Source organism: Odocoileus virginianus, chromosome 26 (assembly GCF_023699985.2).
Source record: "Odocoileus virginianus isolate 20LAN1187 ecotype Illinois chromosome 26, Ovbor_1.2, whole genome shotgun sequence".
Classification (NCBI taxonomy): Eukaryota; Metazoa; Chordata; class Mammalia; order Artiodactyla; family Cervidae; genus Odocoileus; species Odocoileus virginianus.
In genome coordinates this window covers 47,866,322-47,885,797 of record NC_069699.1, presented here as the reverse complement: position 1 = coordinate 47,885,797, position 19,476 = coordinate 47,866,322, and the positions used below count along the sequence as shown (strand labels likewise).

General features: G+C 37.6%; 1 long non-coding RNA gene across 1 annotated transcript; it reads left to right on the top strand.

The window, feature by feature from the left end:
• The first annotated feature begins 14,738 nt into the window (after positions 1-14,738).
• LOC110152368 (uncharacterized) lies at positions 14,739-18,445 on the top strand. Its single transcript, XR_002318372.2, has 2 exons — positions 14,739-14,889; positions 17,087-18,445. It is a non-coding gene; the product is annotated as an uncharacterized lncRNA (long non-coding RNA).
• The last annotated feature ends 1,031 nt before the right edge of the window (positions 18,446-19,476 follow it).

The window sequence follows — 19,476 nt, the reverse complement described above, 5'->3', positions numbered from 1 at the left end:
AGCTCTAGTAATTTTCTGGTAGAGTCTTTAGGGTTTTCTATGTAGAGGATCATGTCATCTGCAAACAGCGAGAGTTTCACTTCTTCTTTTCCTATCTGGATTCCTTTTACTTCTTTTTCTGCCCTGATTGCTGTGGCCAAAACTTCCAAAACTATGTTGAATAGTAGTGGTGAGAGTGGGCACCCTTGTCTTGTTCCTGATTTCAGGGGAAATGCTTTCAATTTTTCACCATTGAGGGTGATGCTTGCTGTGGGTTTGTCATATATAGCTTTTATTATGTTGAGGTATGTTCCTTCTATTCCTGCTTTCTGGAGAGTTTTAATCATAAATGGATGTTGAATTTTGTCAAAGGCTTTTTCTGCATCTATTGAGATAATCATATGGTTTTTATCTTTCAATTTGTTAATGTGGTGTATTACATTGATTGATTTGCGGATATTAAAGAATCCTTGCATTCCTGGGATAAAGCCCACTTGGTCATGATGAATGATTTTTTTAATATGTTGTTGGATTCTGTTTGCTAGAATTTTGTTAAGGATTTTTGCATCTATGTTCATCAGTGATATTGGCCTGTAGTTTTCTTTTTTTGTGGCATCTTTGTCTGGTTTTGGAATTAGGGTGATGGTGGCCTCATAGAATGAGTTTGGAAGTTTACCTTCTTCTGCAATTTTCTGGAAGAGTTTGAGTAAGATAGGTGTTAGCTCTTCTCTAAATTTTTGGTAGAATTCAGCTGTGAAGCCATCTGGTCCTGGGCTTTTGTTTGCTGGAAGATTTCTGATTACAGTTTCGATTTCCTTGCTTGTGATCGTTTTGTTAAGATCTTCTATTGTAGACTTTTTGTTGATGACCATTCTGACTGGTGTGAGGTGATATCTCATTGTGGATTTTGATTTGCATTTCTCTAATGAGTGATGTCAAGGCTATGGTTTTCCAGTGGTAATGTATGGATGTGAGAATTGGACTGTGAAGAAAGCTGAGCACAGAAGAATTGATGCTTTTGAACTGTGGTGTTGGAGAAGACTCTTGAGAGTCCCTTGGACTGCAAGGAGATCCAACCAGTCCATCCTAAAGGAGATCAGTCCTGGGTGTTCATTGGAAGGACTGATGCTGAAGCTGAAACTCCAATACTTTGGCCACCTCATGCAAAGAGTTGACTCACTGGAAAAGACCCTGATGCTGGGAGGGATTGGGGGCAGGAGGAGAAGGGGACGACAGAGGATGAGATGGCTGGATGGCATCACTGACTCGATGGACATGAGTTTGAGTAAACTCTGGGAGCTGGTGATGGACAGGGAGGCCTGGCGTGCTGTGATTCATGGGGTTGCAACGAGTCAGACACGACTGAGCAACTGAACTGAACTGAATGAGTGATGTTGAGCATCTTTTCATGTGTTTGTCAGCCATATGTATGTCTTCTTTGGAGAAATGTCTGTTTAGGTCTTTTCCCCACTTTTTGATTGGATTGTTTTTCTGGCATTGAGTTGTATGAGCTACTTGTATATTTTGTAATTAATCCTTTGTCAGTTGTTTCATTTGCTATTATTTTCTCCCCTTCTGAAGGTTGCCTTTTCAGCTTGCTTATAGTTTCCTTTACTGTGCAAAAGCTTCTAAGTTCAATCAGGTACCACTTGTTTATTTTTGTTTTTATTTCTGTTACTCTCAGAGGTGGGTCATAGAGGATCTTGCTTTGATTTACATCATCGAGTGTTCTGCCTATGTTTTCCTCTAAAAGTTTTATAGTTTCTGGTCTTACATTTAAGTCTTTTTTTTCCATTTATTTTTATTAGTTGGAGGCTAATTACTTTACAATATTGTAGTGGTTTTTGTCATACATTGACGTGAATCAGCCATGGATTGACATGTGTTCCCCATCCCGATCCACCCTCCCGCCTCCCTCTCCATCCCATCCCTCTGGGTCTTCCCAGTGCACCAGCCCTGAGCACTTGTCTCATGCATCCAACCTGGGCTGGTGATCTTTTTCACCCTTGATAGTATACTTGTTTCAGTGCTGTTCTCTCAGAACATCCCACCCTCGCCTTCTCCCACAGAGTCCAAAAGTCTGTTCTGTACATCTGTGTCTCTTTTTCTGTTTTGCATATATGGTTATCATTACCATCTTTTTAAATTCCATATATATGCGTTAGTATACTGTATTGGTCTTTATCTTTCTGGCTTACTTCACTCTGTATTATGGGCTCCAGTTTCATCCATCTCATTAGAACTGATTCAAATGAATTCTTTTTAATGGCTGAGTAATATTCCACGGTGTATATGTACCACAGCTTCCTTATCCATTCGTCTGCTGATGGGCATCTAGGTTGCTTCCATATCCTGGCTATTATAAACAGTGCTGTGATGAACATTGGGGTACACGTGTCTCTCAGATCTGGTTTCCTTGGTGTGTATGCCCAGGAGTGGGATTGCTGGGTCATATGGCAGTTCTATTTCCAGTTTTTAAAGAAATCTCCACACTGTTCTCCATAGTGGCTGTACTACTGTGCATTCCCACCAACAGAGTAAGAGGGTTCCCTTTTCTCCACACCCTCTCCAGTATTTATTGCTTGTAGACTTTTGGATAGTAGACTTTTGGATAGTACCATTACACTGGTGTGTAATGGTACCTCATTGAGGTTTTGATTTGCATTTCTCTGATAAAGAGTGATATACCATGTTCATGGATTGGAAGAATCAATATTTTGAAAATGAGTATACTACCCCAAAGCAATCTATAGATTCAATGCAATCCCTATCAAGCTACCAAGGATATTCTTCACAGAACTAGAACAAATAATTTCACAATTTGTATGGAAATACAAAAAACCTCAAATAACCAAAGCAATCTTGAGAAAGAAAAATGGAACTGGAGGAATCAACCTGCCTGACTTCAGGCTATACTACGAAGCTATAGTCATCAAGATAGTATGGTACTGGCACAAAGACAGAAATATAGATCAGTGGAACAAAATAGAAAGCCCAGAGATAAATCCACACACCTATGTACACCTTATCTTTGACAAAGGAGGCAAGAATATACAATGGAAAAAAGACAACCTCTTTAACAAGTGGTGCTTGGAAAACTGGTCAACCAATTGTAAAAGAATGAAACTAGAACACTTTCTAACACCATACACAAAAATAAACTCAAAATGGATTAAAGATCTGAATGTAAGACCAGAAACTATAAAACTCCTAGAAGAGATCATAGGCAAAACACTCTCCAACATAAACCAGAGCAAGATCCTCTATGAGCCACCTCCCAGAATATTGGAAATAAAAGCAAAAATGAACAAATGGGACCTAATTAAACTTAAAAGCTTTTGCACACAAAGGAAACTATAAGCAATGTGAAAAGACAGCCTTCAGAATGGGAGAACATAATAGCAAATGAAGAAACAGACAAAGGATTAATCTCAAAAATATACAAGCAACTCCTGCCACTCAATTCCAGAAAAAGAAATGACCCAATCAAAAAATGGGCCAAAGATCTAAACAGACACTTCTCCAAAGAAGACATACAGATGGCTAACAAACACATGAAAAGGTGCTCAACATTTAAGTCTTTAATCCACTTTGAGTTTATCTTTGTGTATGGTGTTAGGAAGTGTTCTAACTTCATTCTTTTACATGTAGCTGTCCAATTTTCCCAGCACCATTTATTGAAGAGGCTGTCTTTGCCCCATTGTATATGCTTGCCTCCTTTGTCAAAAATAAGTTACCCTTAGGTGCATGGGTTTATTTCTGGGCTTTCTGTCTTGTTCCATTGGTCTATATTTCTGGTTTTGTGCCAGTACTATACTGTCTTGATAACTGTAGCTTTGTAGTATAATTTGAAGTTAGGAAGGTTGATTCCTCCAGCTCCATTCTTCTTTCTCAAGATTGCTTTGGCTACTTGGGGCCTTTTGTGTGTCCATATGAATTGTGAAATTTTTTGCTCTAGTTCTGTGAAAAATGCCATTGGTAATTTGATAGGGATAGCATTGAATCTGTAGACTGCATTTGGTAGTATAGTCATTTTTACAATATTGATTCTTCCTACCCAGGAACATGGCATATCTCTCCATCTGTTTATGTCATCTTTGATTTCTTTAATTTGTGTCTTATAATTTTCTGTGTACAGTTCTTTTGTCTCCTTAGGTAGGTTTATTCCTAGATATTTAATTCTTTTTGTTTCAATGGTGAATAGGATTGATTCCTTAATTTCTCTAATTTTTCATTGTTAGTATATAGAAATGCAAGTGATTTCTGTGTATTTGATTTTGTATCCTGCAACTGTGCTTAATTCATTGATTAGCTCTAGTAACTTTATGATACTATCTTTAGGGTTTTCTATGTACAGTATCATGTCATCTGCAAACAGTGAGAGCTTAATTTTTCTTGTCCGACCTGGATTCCTTTTATTTCTTTTTCTTCTCTGATTGCTGTAGCTTGGACTCCCAGAAATATGTTGAATAATAGTGGTGAAAGTGGACACCCTTGTCTTGTTCCTGATCTTAGGGGGAATGCTTTCAGTTTTTCACCATTGAGAATAATGTTTGCTGTTGGCTTATCATATATGGCCTTTGCTGTGTTGAACTAGGTTCCTTCTGTATGCATTTTTTTATCATTTTGAATCATAAATGGGTGCTGAATTTTGTCAAAAGCTTTTTCTGCATCTATTGAGATTATCATATGGTTTTTACCTTTCAATTTGTTAATATGGTGTATCACATTGATTGATTTGCATATATTGAAGAATCCTTGCATCCCTGGAATAAACCCAACTTGATCAGGGTGTATGAGCTTTTTGATATGTTGCTGAATTCTGTTTGCTAAATTTTTGTTGAGGATTTTTGCATCAATGTTCATCAGTGATATTGGCCTGTAGTTTTCTTTTGTGTTGTCTTTGTCTGGTTTTGGTATCAGGGTCATAGTGGCCTTGTAGAATGAGTTTGGAAGTGTTTCTTCCTCTGCAATGTTTTGAAAGAATTTTAGAAGGATAGGCATTAGCTCTTCTCTAAAAGTTTGGTAGAATATTTCTGTGAAGCCATTTGGTTTTGGGCTTTTGTTTTTTTGGGAGATTTTTTTTTTTATCACAGCTTCAATTCTAGTGCTTGTAGTTGGGTTGTTCATAATTTCTATTTCTTCCTGGTTCAGTCTTGGAAGATTGAACTTTTCTAAGACTCTTTCCATTTCTTCCATGTTGTTTATTTTATTGCCATATAGTTGTTCATAGTCGTCTTATAATCCTTTGTATTTCTGCATTGTCTGTTGTAACCTCTCCTTTTTCATCTCTAATTTTGTTGGTTTGATTCTTCTCTCTTTTTTTCTTGATGAGTCTGGCCAAAGGTTTGTCAATTTTGCTTATCTTCTCAAAGAACCAGCTTTCAGTTTAATTAATCTTACTATTGTTTCTTTCATTTCTTTTTCATTTATTTCTGCTCAGATCTTTATCATTTCTTTCCTTCAATTAATTTTGGGGTGTTTTTTTGTTCTTTTTCCCATTGTTTTAGGTGTAAAGTTAGGTTGTGTATTTTATGTTTTCCCTGTTTCTTAGGGTAGGATTGTATTGGTATAAAGTTAAGTGAAGTAAAGTGAAGTGAAGTTGCTCAGTCGTGTCTGACTCTTTGTGACCCCACGCACTGTAGTCACAAAGCTCCTCTGTCCATGGAATTTTCCAGGCAAGAGTACTGGAGTGGTTTGCCATTTCCTTCTCCAGGGGATCTTCCCAGTCCAGGGATTGAACCTGGGTCTCCCACATTGCAGGCAGATGCTTTACTGTCTGAGCCACGAGGACTTCCCTCTTAGAACTGCTTTTGCTGCATCCCATAGGTTTTGAGTTGTCGTGTTTTCATTGTCATTTGTTTCTCGAAATTTTTTGATTTCCCTTTTGATTTCTTTGGTAACCTGTTGGTTGTTTAGAAACATGTTGTATAATCTCCATGTGTTTGTGTCTCTTACAGTTTTTTTCTTATAATTGATTATCTAGTCTCATAGCGTTGTGGTTGGAGAAGATGACTGATATTGGTTTCAATTTTCTTAAATTTACTGAGGTTTGATTTGTGACCCAAAATGTGGTCTATCCTGGAGAATGTTCCATGTGCACTTGAGAAGAAGGTGTATTCTTCTGCATTTGGATGGAATGTCTTGAAGATATCAATGAGATCCATCTCATCTAATGTATCATTTAAGACTTGTGTTTCTTTGTTAATTTTCTGTTTTGATGATCTGTCCATTTGTGTGAGTGGGGAGTTAAAGTCTCCTACTATTATTGTGTTACTGTCAGTTTCTCCTTTTATGTCTGTTAGTGTTTGTTTTATGTATTGAGGTGCTCCTATGTTGAGTGCATAGATATTTCCAGTTATTATGTCTTCCTCTTGGATTGATCCCTTGATCATTTTGTAGTGTCCTTATCTCTAGTAATTTTTATTTTAAGGTCTATTTTGTTTGATATGAGAATTGCTACTCCAGCTTTCTTTTGCATCCCATTTGCATGGAATATGTTTTTCCATCCTCTCACTTTCAGTCTATTATGTGTCTTTAGGTCTGAAGTGGGTTTCTTGCAGACAGCATATATATGGGTCTTGTTTTTGTATCCATTCAGTCAGTCTGTGTCTTTTGGTTGGAGCATTTAATCCATTTACATTTAAAGTAATTATTGACATATTTGTTCCTATTGATATTTTCTTAATTGTTTGGGGTTGATTTTGTAGATCTTTTTTCTTCTGCTGTATTTCTTGACTATATAAGTGCCTTTAACATTTGTTGTAAAGCTGGTTTAGTGGTACTGAATTCTCTTAACTTTTGCTTGTCTGAAAAACTTTTTATTTCTCCATCAATTTTGAATGAGATCCTTGCCGGGTACAGTAATCTTGGCTGTAGAGTTTTACCTTTCAGTATTTTAAACATATCCTGCCATTCCCTTCTGGCCTGCAGAGTTTCTGCTTAAAGATCAGCTGTTAAGCAAATGGGGTTTCCCTTGTATGTTAGTTGTTGCTTCTCCCTTGCTGCCTTTAATATTCTTTCTTTGTGTTTAGTCTTTGTTAGTTTGATTAGTATATTTCTTGGTGTATTTCTCCTTGGGTTTATCCTGTATGGGACTCTTTGTGACTCTTGGACTTGATTGACTGTTTCCTCTTCCATGTTGGGGAAATTTTCAACTATAATCTCTTCAAAAATTTTCTGACACATTTTCTTTTTCTCTTCTTCTTCTGTGACCCCTATAATTCGAATGTTGGTGCATTTGATATTGTCCCAGAGGTCTCTGAGACTGTCCTCAGTTCTTTTCATTCTTTTTACTTTATTCTGCTCTTCAGAAGTTATTTCTACCATTTTATAATCCAGCTCACTGATTCGTTCTTCTGCTTCAGATATTCTGCTATTGATTCCTTCTAGAGTATTTTTAATTTCAGTAATTCTGTTGTTTGTCTCTGCATGTTTATTCTTTAATTCTTCTAGGTCTTTGTTAATTGATTCTTGCATTTTCTCCATTTTGTTTTCAAGGTTTTTGATCATCTTTACTGTAACTATTCTGAATTCTTTTTCAGGTAGTTTGCCTATTTCCTCTTCATGTGTTTGGGCTTCTGTGTTTCTAGTTTGTTCCTTCATTTATGTAGTATTTCTCTGCCTTTTCATTATTCTTTTTAACTTATTGTGTTTGAGGTCTCCTTTTCTCAGGCTTCAAGGAAAGTTTAATTCTTTACTTGAAAAAAGTTGAATTCTTTCTTCCTTTTGGTTTCTGCCCTCCCAAAGTTGATCCAGTGGTTTGTGTAAGTTTTGTATAGGGTGAGATTTGTGCGGAGTTTTTGATTGTTTGTTTGTTTTTCCTCTGATGGGCAAGGCTGAGTGAGGTGTTAACCCTGTCTGCTGATGATTCGGTCTGTACTTTTGTTTTGTTTGTTGTTTAGATGAGGCGTCCTGCACAGGGTGCTACTGGTGGTTGGGTGATGCCGGGTCTTGTATTCAGGTGGTTTCCTTTGTGTGAGTTCTCACTGTTTGATACTCCCTAGGGTTAGTTCTCTGGTAGTCTAGGGTCTTGGAGTCAGTGCTCCCACCCCAAAGGCTCAGGGCTTGATCTTGAGTTTTGCGTGGTTGTATATATTCCTTCCCACCGGCCAGGCACTCCTGTCTGCTCTCAGCTGGTGTTCTGCATGCACGTCTGTGTCTGAAGCTGTATTCTTGCCATATCCGTGGAGAGAGGGGTACTCCACCTCCACCTACTCCTCCGCCATCTGTTTCTCCCCATATAAATATTCTTATTTACTTCTTTTCCTGTGGTGTGGTCTTCCAGGTAAGGACTCAGGGCCGTGGTGGCCACACTTCAGAGTCTCACATACATAAGCAATTAAGAAGTATCTATTCTTGTACATCCATGTACTAATGCTTAGAATCCATAGGAAAAACTCTAAATTGATCCCTTAGAAGCAAGACGTTGTCTACCAATGCCACTGTGTACTACGTAGCTGGATATTCAAACTGCACCTCAATATTTGATGTTCTCATGCATGCTAAGTTGCTTCAGTCCTGTCTGACTCTGTGCAACCCTATGGACTATAATCTGCCAGGCTCCTCTGTCCAGATTTTCCAGGCAAGAGTTCGGGAGTAGGTTATTATGCCCTCCTCCAGGGGATCTTCCCGACCCAGGGATCGAACCCACATCTCTTATGTCACCTGCATTGGCAGGTGGATTCTTTTTCAGTAGTGCCACCTGAGAACTGCTCCTCAATATTTGATGTTCTCAGTCACATTCATTTTAGCCATTTTTGTAGGTGAATAGTGATATCTCATTGTGATTATTTACTATTTTTAATTCCAATTTTAGAGCAATTTGAGTACTGTAGAACACTCAGAACTGTGAGGCTCTGTTAGGTGCAAACACATTAGGGGTTGTTATGTCTTCCTGGTGAATTGACCCTTTTTATCATCATATTCCTCTTTATCCCTGATAACTTGCTCTGAAGTCTGCTCTGTCTGAAATTAATATAGTGCCTCTTGCTGTCTTTCGATTACTGTTAATATGGCACATCTTTCTCTATCCATTTATTTTTAACCTATATGTGTCTTTATATTTAAAGTGATTTCTTATAAACAACATCTAGTTAACCTTGTTTTTGACCCACTCTGACAATCTCTGTCTTTAATTAGTACATTTAGATTGATTTTTAAAAACTTTATTTTATATTGGAGTATAGTTAATTAACAATGTTTGTTAGTTTTACATATACAGCAAAGAGACTCAGTTATACATATACATGTATCCATTCTTTTTAAAATTCTTTTCCTATTTACATTGTTACATAATATTGACCAGAGTTCCCTGTGCTATATATATCCATTTATTTATTTTTCAAACTTTAAACTTTTTATTTTGTGTTGTGGTATAGCAGGTTAACAATGTTGTGGTAGTTTCAGGTGAACAGCAAAGGGACTCAGTTCTAAACAGACACGTATCCATTCTCTCCCAAACCCCTCTCCCATCCAGGCTGGCACATAACATTGAGTAGAGTTCCATGTGCTATACAATAGGTCCTTGCTGTTTATCCGTTTTAAACATAGCAGTGTTTGGGATTGACATAGCATGTCAGCCCCAAACTCCCTAACTATCCTTCCCCCCACATTTTGCCCTGGTAACCATAAATTCATTCCCTAAGTCTGTAAGTCTGTTTCTACTTTGTAAATAAGTTCATTTGTATCATTTTTTAGATTCTACATATAAGTGATATCACACAATATTTGTCCTTGTCTCACTGACTTCACTCAGTGTGACAATCTCTAGGTCCATCCATGTTGCTGCAAATGGAAGTATTTCATTCTTTTTAATGACTGAATAAAATCCCATGGTATATATGTACCACATCTTCTTTATTCATTCCTCTGTCAATGGACACTTAGGTTGCTTCCATGCCATGGCTACTGTAAACAGATCTGCTGTAAACATTGGCGGGCATATATCCTTCTGGACCATGTTTTTCTCTGGATATATGCCCCAGAGTGGGATTGTAAGATCGTATAATAGCTCTATTTTTAGTTTAAGAAACATCCATACTGTTCTCCACAGTGGCTGTACCAATTTACATTCCCACCAATAGGGTAGGAAGGTCTGCTTCTCCCCACACCCTCTCCACCATTTATTGTCTGTGGATTTTTTGATGATGGCTATTCTGACTGGAGTGAGGTGTTATCTCACTGTAGTTTGATTTGTATTTCTCTAATAATTAGTGATATCAGACATCTTTTCATGTGCCTTTTGGCCATTTGTATGTCTTTTTTTAAAAAAATAAATGTCTATTTAGGTCTTCTGCCCATTTTTTTATTGGGTTTTTTGTTTTGATGGTATTAGTTCACATGAGCTGGTTGTAAATTTGGAGACTAATCCCTTGTTGGTCTCATCATTTGCAAATATTTTCTCTGATTCTTCAGGTTGTCTTTTTGTTTTGTTTGTGGTTTCCTTTTTTGTGCAAAAGCTTTTGAGTTTAATTAGGTCCAATTTATTTACCTTTGTTTTTATTTCCATTACTCTGAGAGATGAATTGAAAAAGATCTTGCTGTGATTTATGTCAGAGAGGGTTCTGCCTATGTTTTCCTCTAAACGTAAGAATTTTATAATATCAAGTTTTACTTTTACCTCTTTAATCTATTTTGAGTTTATTTTGGGTATGGTGTTAAAGATGCCCTAATATAATTTCTTAACACATAGCTGTCCATTTTTGCCAACACTTTTTACTGAAGAGGTTGTCTTTCTTCCATTGTATAGTCTTGCCTCCTTCATCATAGATTAATTGACCATAGGTTTATGGGGTTTATTTATGGGCTTTCTAGCCTGTTCCATTTATCTATACTTCTGTTTTTGTGCCAGTACCATACTGTTTTGATGATCATACCTTTGTAGTATAGTTTGAAGTCAGGGAGTCTGATTCTTCTAACTCCTTTTTTCTTTCTCAAGACTGCTTTGGCTATATGGGGTCTTTTGTGTCTCCACACAAATTTTAAGATTTTTCATTCTAGTTCTGTGAAAAATGCCATTGAGAATTTGATAGGAATTGCATTGAATCTGTTGATTGCCTTGGGTATCATAGTCATTTTGATGATACTGATTCTTCCAATCCAAGAACATGGTATAGCTTTCCATCTGTTGGTGTCATCTTTTATTTCTCTTAGCAATGTCTTATACTTTTTTTCTGAAGTACAGTAGTTGGTTGATGTTTAAAGTGATTGTTGAATAGTTAGATTAATATCTCCCGTATTTTTTACTTAGTGTTTGTTGCTCTTGTTTATTCTTATTTTTGTCTCTTACTCTTTTTCTGCCTTTTGTGGTTTTAAGTGGGCACTTTATATAATTCTGTTTTCTTTCTTACCTTCAGTTCAGTTCAGTTCAGTGGCTCAGTCGTGTTCGATTTTTGCAACTCCGTGGACTGCAGCACACCAGGCTTCCCTCTCTATCACCAACTCCCGGAGTTTACTCAAACTCATGTCCATCGAATGGGTAATGCCATCCAACCATCTCATCCTCTGTCGTCCCCATCTCCTCCTGCCTTCAATCTTTCCCAACATCAGGGTCTTTGCAAATGAGTCAGTTCCTCGCATCAGGTGGCCAAAGTATTGGAGTTTCAGCTTCAGCATCAGTCCTTCCAATGAATATTCAGGACTGATTTTCTTTAGGATGGACAGGTTGGATCTCCTTTCAGTCCAAGGGACTGTCAAGAGTCTTCAACACCACAGTTCAAAAGCATCAATTCTTCAGTGCTCATCTTTCTTTATGGTCTAACTCTTACATCCATACATGACTACTGGAAAAACCATAGCTTTGACTTGATGGACCTTTGTTGGCAAAGTAATGTCTCTGCTTTTTAATATGCTGTCTAGGTTGGTCATAGCTTTTCTTCCAAGGTGCAAGCGTCTTTTAATTTCATGGCTGCAGTCACCATCTGCAGTGATTTTGGAGCCCCCCAAAAATAAAGTCTCTCACTGTTTCCATTGTTTCCCCATCTATTTGCAATGAAGTGATGGGACCAGGTGCTATGATCTTAATTTTCTGAATGTTGAGTTTTAAGCCAACTTTTTCACTCTCCTCTTTCACTTTCATCAAGAGGTTCTTTAGTTCTTCTTTGCTTTCTGCCATAAGGGCAGTGTCATCTGCATATCTGAGGTTATTGATATTTCTCCCAGCAATCTTGATCCAGCTTGTGCTTCATCCAGCCCAGCATTTTGCATAATGTAATCTGCATATAAGTTAAGTGAGCAGGGTGACAATATACAGTCTTGATGTACTCCTTTCCTGATTTGGAACTAATCTGTTGTTTCATGTCCAGTTCTGTTTCTTCTTGACCTGCATACAGATTTATCAGGAAGCAGGTAAGGTGGTCTGGTATTCCCATCTCTTTAAGAATTTTCCACAGTTTGTTGTGATCCACACAGTCAAAGGCTTGGTATTGTCAATAAAGCAGAAGTAAATGTTTTTCTGGAACTATCTTGCTTTTCAATGATCCAACAGATGTTGGCAATTTGATCTCTGGTTCCTCGGCCTTTCCTAAATCCAGTTTAAACATCTGGAAGTTCACAGTTCATTTACTGTTGAAGCCTTGTTTGGAGAATTTTGAGCATTACTTTGGAAGTGTGTGAGATGAATGCAATTGTGTGGTAGTTTGAACATTATTTGGCATTGCCTTTCTTTGGGATTGGAATGAAAACTGACCTTTTCCAGTCCTATGGCCACTGCTGAGTTTTCCAAATGTGCTGGTATATTGAGTGCAGCACTTTCATAACATCATCTTTTAGAATTTGAAATAGCTCAACTGGAATTCCATTAGCTCCAATAGCTTTGTTCGTAGTGATGCTTCCTAAGGCCCACTTGACTTCACATTCTAAGATGTCTGGCTCTAAGTGGGTGATCACACCATCCTGGTTATCTGGGTCATAAAGATCTTTTTTATATAGTACTTCTGTGTATTCTTGCCACCTCTTCTTAAATCTTCTGCTTCTGTTAGGTCCATACCATTTCTGTCCTTTATTGTACCTGTCTTTGCATGAAATGTTCCCTTTGTATCTCTAATTTTCTTGAACAGATCTCTAGTCTTTCCCATTCTATTATTTCCCTCTATTTCTTTCCATTGATCACTGAGGAAGGCTTTCTTATCTCTCCTTGCTATTCTTTGGAACTCTGCTTTCAGATGGGTATATCTTTCCTTTTCTTCCTTGCCTTTAGCTTCTCTTCTTTTCTCAGCTATTTGTAGGGCCTCCTCAGGCAACCATTTTGCCTTTTTGTATTTCTTTTTCTTGGGGATGGTCTTGATCACTGCCTCCTATACAATGTCACAAACCTCCATCCATAGTTCTTCAGGCACTCTGTCTCTCAGATCTAATGCTTTGAATGTATTTGTCACTTCCACTGTATAATCGTAAGGGATTTGATTTAGGTCATACCTGTATGGTCTAGTAGTTTTCCCTACTTTCTTCAATTTAAGTTTGAATTTGGCAATAAGGAGTTCATGATCTGAGTCACAGTCAGTTCCCTGTCTTGTTTTTGCTGACTGTATAAGAACTTCTCCATCTTTGGATGCAAAGAATATAATCAACCTGATTTTGGTGTTGACCATATGGTGATGTCCATGTGTAGAGTCTTCTCTTGTGTTGTTGGAAGAGGGTGTTTGCTATGACCAGTGCATTCTCTTAGCAAAACTCTGTTGGCCTTTGCCCTGCTTTCTTTTGTACTCCAAGGCCAAACTGGCCTGTTACTCCAGGTATCTCTTGACTTCCTACTTTTGCATTCCAGTCCCCTATAATGAAAAGGGCATCTTTTTTGGGTGTTAGTTCTAGAAGTTCTTGTATGTCTTCATAGAACCGTTCAATTTCAGCATCTTCAGCATTACTGGTTGGGGCATAGACTTGGATTACTGTGATATTGAATGGTTTAACTTGGAAACGACCAGAGATCATTCTGTCGTTTTTGAGAATGCATCCAAGTACTGCATTTTGTACTCTTTTGTTGACTATGAGGGCTAATCCATTTCTTCTAAGGGATTCTTGCCCACAGTAGTAGATATAATTGTCATCTGAGTTAAATTCATGCATTCCAGTCCATTTTATTTAGCTGATTCCTAAAAAGTTGATGTTCACTCTTGCCATCTCCTGTTTGACCACTTCCAATTTGCCTTGATTCATGGACCTAACATTCCAGGTTCCTATGCAATATTGCTCTTTACAGCATCGGACCTTGCTTCTATCACCAGTCCCATCCACAACTGGGTGTTGTTTTTGCTTTGGCTCTGTCTCTTCATTCTTTCTGGAGTTATTTCTCCACTGATCTCCAGTAGCATATTGGGCACCTACCAACCTGGGGAGTTCATCTTTCAGTGTCCTATCTTTTTGCCTTTTCATACTGTTCATGGTGTTCTCAAGACGAGAATACTGAAGTGGTTTGCCATTCCCTTCTCCACTGGGCCACATTTTGTCAGAGCTCTCCACCATTATATTTTTCTTTTACTCATCATCCTAGTGTTTGCAATATAAATTTACAACTACTTTCAAATAACAGTATACTACTTCATGGGTACTACAAGTACATGTAGTAACCTAATGTTCCTAATTCCTCCCTCTTCCTAGTATCATTGCTGTCATTCATTTCACTTATACATAAGTTATAATAATTAGATGCATTATTGCTATTATGAGTTTGGACAGGCTGTTATCTGTTACATGAATTAAGAATAAGGAAAATAAAATTTCACTTATTCCTTCTCTGATTTCTTCCTTTATGTAGATTCTGACTTGTATCATTTTCCTTCTCCCTGAAGAACTTATTTTGACATTTCTGGCAAGACAAGTCTGCTGGCAACAAATTCCCCTCATTTTTGCCTAAAAAAATGTGTATTTCTCCTTCATTTTTGAAGAACAATTTTGGAGGATGCAAAATTCCAGGTTAGTGGGTTTTTTTTTTTTTCTCTCTCAACATTTAAAATGTTTCACTCCGTTTTCTTTTTATTTGTGTTGTTTCTGAGAAACTGGATATAATTCTTATCATTGCTCTGCAGTAGGTAGGCTTTTTTTCCTTGCTTCTTCAGGATATTTTTTAATCTTTGATTTTTCTGTAGCTTAAAATGATATGCATACATTTAGTTTTTTTTCTGCTTCTTCTTTTTTGTCATTCATCCTGGTTGGTGTTCTCTGAGTTTCCTGGATCTGTGATTTGGTGTCTGGTATTAACTTGGAAGAAATTCTCAATCATTATTGCTTCAAATATTTCTTCTGTTTCTTTCTTTTTCTCCTTCTGTTATTCACGTTGCACATATAACACACCCTTTGTAGTTGTCCCACAGTTCTTAGATATTCTATTCTTTTTCTTTTCTCCCCTAATCTCTTTTCTGACTGCTTTTCAGTCTTGGAGGTTTCTACTGAGATATCTTCAAGCTCAGAGAGTCTTTCCTCAGCCTGGTCAAATATACTGAGGTAGTCCTCATTTATGTTACAGTATTTTTGATCTCTAACATTTATCTTCATTTCTTTCTTGGAGTATCCACCTCTTTGCTTACATTGCCTATGTGTTCTTGCATGTAATCTACTTTGCCTGTTGGTGCCATTAGCATATCAATCATAGTTGTATAGAATTCCTGGTCTGATAATTCCAACATCCCTGCCATATCTGACAGTGGTTCTGATGCCTTCTCTCTCTCTTCAAATTGTGGAGGTTTGCATTTTGCTATGTCTTGTAATTTTTTCCTTAATAGCTGGACATGATCTACTGGGTAAAGGGACTGCTATAAATAGGCCTTTAGTAAATGGAATTGTTTTATTTCCTTTTCAAATTGTTCATTATTCATGCAAAAAATACAACTGATTTTTGTTTATTGGTCTTATACCCAACACCTTGATTTAAGATGTCGAGCCTCCAGAACTCTGAGGCAAATTTCTGTTGTTTAAGCTATGCAACTTGTGGTAATTTGTTACAACAGCCCAAGAAACTAATACAAGGGCCCATCTGCATGATCCAGTATACTACACTTATCTCAAAATTCTTAATTAATCACATGTACAAAGATCCTTTTTTCCAAATAAGGCAAGACTAGAGGTTCTAGGGATTAGGACACGGCTGTCTTCGTGGGGGGTGGGGGAGTATCAGCCTACCACAGATATATTCATTTTCATTCGGTTTTTAAAAAATATTTATTTTTGGCTGTGCTGGATCTTAGTTGCTGCGCAGCTCTTCTCTAGTTGCAGTCAGCGGGGGCTACTCTTCATTGCAGTGTGTGGACTTCTCATTGTGGTGGCTTCTCTTGTTGCAGAGCACAGCTCTAGGCATTGGGGCTTCAGTAGTTGTAGCTCAATAGTTGTGGTGCATGGGCTTAGTTGCTCTGTGGCATGTGCGGTCCTCCTGGATCAAGGATCAAAACTGTGTCTCCTGCATGGGCAGTCAGCTTCTTAACAACTGAGCCACCAGGGAAGCCCCATTCAGTTTAATTTAACTTCTAATTTCCTTTTTAATCTCTTCTTCAACTCATCAGTTTTCAAATTCTTCTTTAATCCATGTTCTTTTGGCTTGCAAATATATTTCTCTTATTGATTTCTGGTTTAAATCTAGTGTGGTCAGAAAACATGCTTTGTATGACTTTCATACTTTTGAGTTTCTTGGAAATTGTTTTATATACCAGTGGATGGCCCATATTGCTAAATGTTTTATGTTTCCTTGAAAATAATGTATATACTCTATTTCTGATGGGTGGAGTGTTTTATAAATGTCAGTTAGCTCAAGTATGTTGATAGTATTGTAACAATTGCCTAAACTCAGCTGATGCCTGAGACTCAGCAGAGCAGGTAAACCATGCAAGCAACAGGTAACTTCCATTCCCATTGCTTCCAAAACGTGTCCTTTCCCCTCTGCCTCCAGAATCACCTCCCGAAAGCCCAGGTCTAAAGTTCTGTAATGGTGAGTGCTTTTTATTTGTGCACTAGTGCTCGCAGCATGAGTATTTGCATTTAATAGTGGTCAAAATATTTATTTGTGAATATATATAGATATCCATGCATCTTTATATAAAGAATAAATAAATTCATATTACATGTAAGTCAAGAGATTCATATTATTATGTGAAATTTATGGAATATTTAATTTCTCTCACAGAAGACAAAGCAAAGTTTGGAAATATGGATATGACCACTAACGAACATAAAAGGGCAAAATGTTGGGAAACATGCATCTAGAAATATGTTTGCATTCATCAGCCACCAACTTGGAATGTCAAACAGAGTCAAATAGATCGAGGAGATAGAAGTAAGTGTGAAAAACAAGACAAAGGTGCACACAAGAATCAGAATATTCTGGGTAGCCTTTTTCTCTGGAGAGAGCCTGGAGATGTACCTAGAGCTGTGAATATATTTGACTTGCTGTCTGTGGGTATAGAGATAAAGCATCATGGAACTACTGGTCCAGACCAAGAGCCCCACACACATCATGTCAATGAAGGCATGAATGAGAGCATAGAGTGAGGAGTTGATGGGATGACGAGGAGAACTAGAACAGTATCCAAAATAGCTCAGAGTGATGTTTCTTATCCTCTTTGGGCCAGTCACTTTCAGAGGAACCAGACTGTTTCCCAGAAAAAGCACCACCCAGCAAAGGAAACACAAAGACCCAATATACTGTGGGACTCTGGCTTTGACTTTAGCCCACCTGGATTTACTGGGGATGATTGTGATGGCCTGGAAGATACTCAGGAGGCAAGTGGAAGAGAGACAAACTTCCCGGGCCACTCTGTGAATATAAAACAAAAATTTACATCCATCATCTTCCAGAAAATTGTTCCACCCAAAAGATACCATTGTCTGGGGGATCCCCCTAGAGAGAAGGACTAAAGTGTTGGCTAAGAATATATGTTTGAGTATGTGGTCTGAAGGTCTCACCCTGTCTCCAGCATGAGAAGTGAAAATAGAAAGAAAAAAGAATAAAAAATTCCCCAAAAGTCCAATGCCAGTCTGAGACAAGAAGAAAATCCCCAATATCAAGTCAATATAACCCATTCCGTCAGTGACTGGGAATGGCAATTCTATGCATACTCAGAGTTATCTTTAGAGAAAACAAAAGATTGCCGCCAGTTACATTGCAAATGAAATCCAATGCTTATCCCAACTCCAAAATCTTTAAGAATAATACACTATTTAATATCTGCATATTCTACCCATGCCAACTCTTCCCGATAGAGGAATATATCATAAATCATATTTACAACGCAGTGCCTGCATGCTAAGTTGCTTCACTCGTGTCTGACTCTTTGTGACCCTTGGACTGTAGTCCACCAGGCTCCTCTGTCCATGGAATTCTCCAGGCAAGAATACTGCCATGCCTTCCTTCAGAGGATCTTCCTGACCCAGAGATCGAACTCGCGTCTCTTATGTCTCCTGCATTGGCAGGAGGGTTCTTTACTACCAGCGCCACCTGGTAAGGCCTTACAGCACAGTACATACACAGAAAAATTGCAAATTATTTTCTTGTCTATTTGTATATTTTATATACATGCATACATATAATCACACACATATGTATTCATATCCCTAAGTATAAAAATACATATATACTAGGAATTTTTACAGTGTTTTAAAATAAAATGGTCATTTATGTATATTTTAGGGTCACATTTACTATGAAAATCCTACTAACTCATCTGGTATAGTTCTAAGTCATTTTTTAGTGGCTACATATTTCATGGCACACATATTCCCCTTTTGATGTTTACTCACAAAGTTTCCAATCATTCTGTCAATGCAGAAAATGATGACAATAATGGACACATATTTTGATTGCTATTTCCTAGGTACTATTTTTTTTTTTTTTTTTGCCACACCATGCAGTTTGCAGGATCTTAGTTTCCAGACCATGGAAGGGACCTGTGCTTCCTGCGATTGGAAGCATAAAGTCTTAACCTCTGGACCACCAGTGAAGTCCCAGCTAAGTACTGTTTTAAATGCTTTATGCATATAATCTGATTTAATTATAAAAACAGATCTATGAATTAGGTATCATGTTATCCTGTTTCACTGATAAGGCAAATGAAATAGTATCAGATTAAATAATTGCCAGTATTCACATATCTGATGAGGAGCAGAGCTGAGATTTTTATTGGCTCTTGGTCTTTCACTTTTACACCCACAGCCTCTAATATAATCAGCTTCATTATATTTTTACTGAACATATAAGAACCTAGATGTTGCAGCTGTGTGGTAAACTCCTTTTATTCTTACAGCATAAATCGACCAGAGTGAATGCTGCTCTAGAGGAGGGAAAGAGGGAGAGAATGAAGAGGGAGAAAAAGGAAAGGGGTGATGATACTGATTTTCCAAGTAGATGGAAACAAGTTAGAATTCCATCAGCAAGGTAGGAGCATACCAGTCTCCTTAATTTCCACCAATATTAGTAATTTCATTTCCCCCTGTTTGATGAGTAGAAAGTAATACTGCATCGTTGTTTTAATTTGAATTTCTTTGCTCAAGTGAATTTGAATATTTTTCTTTAAGCTT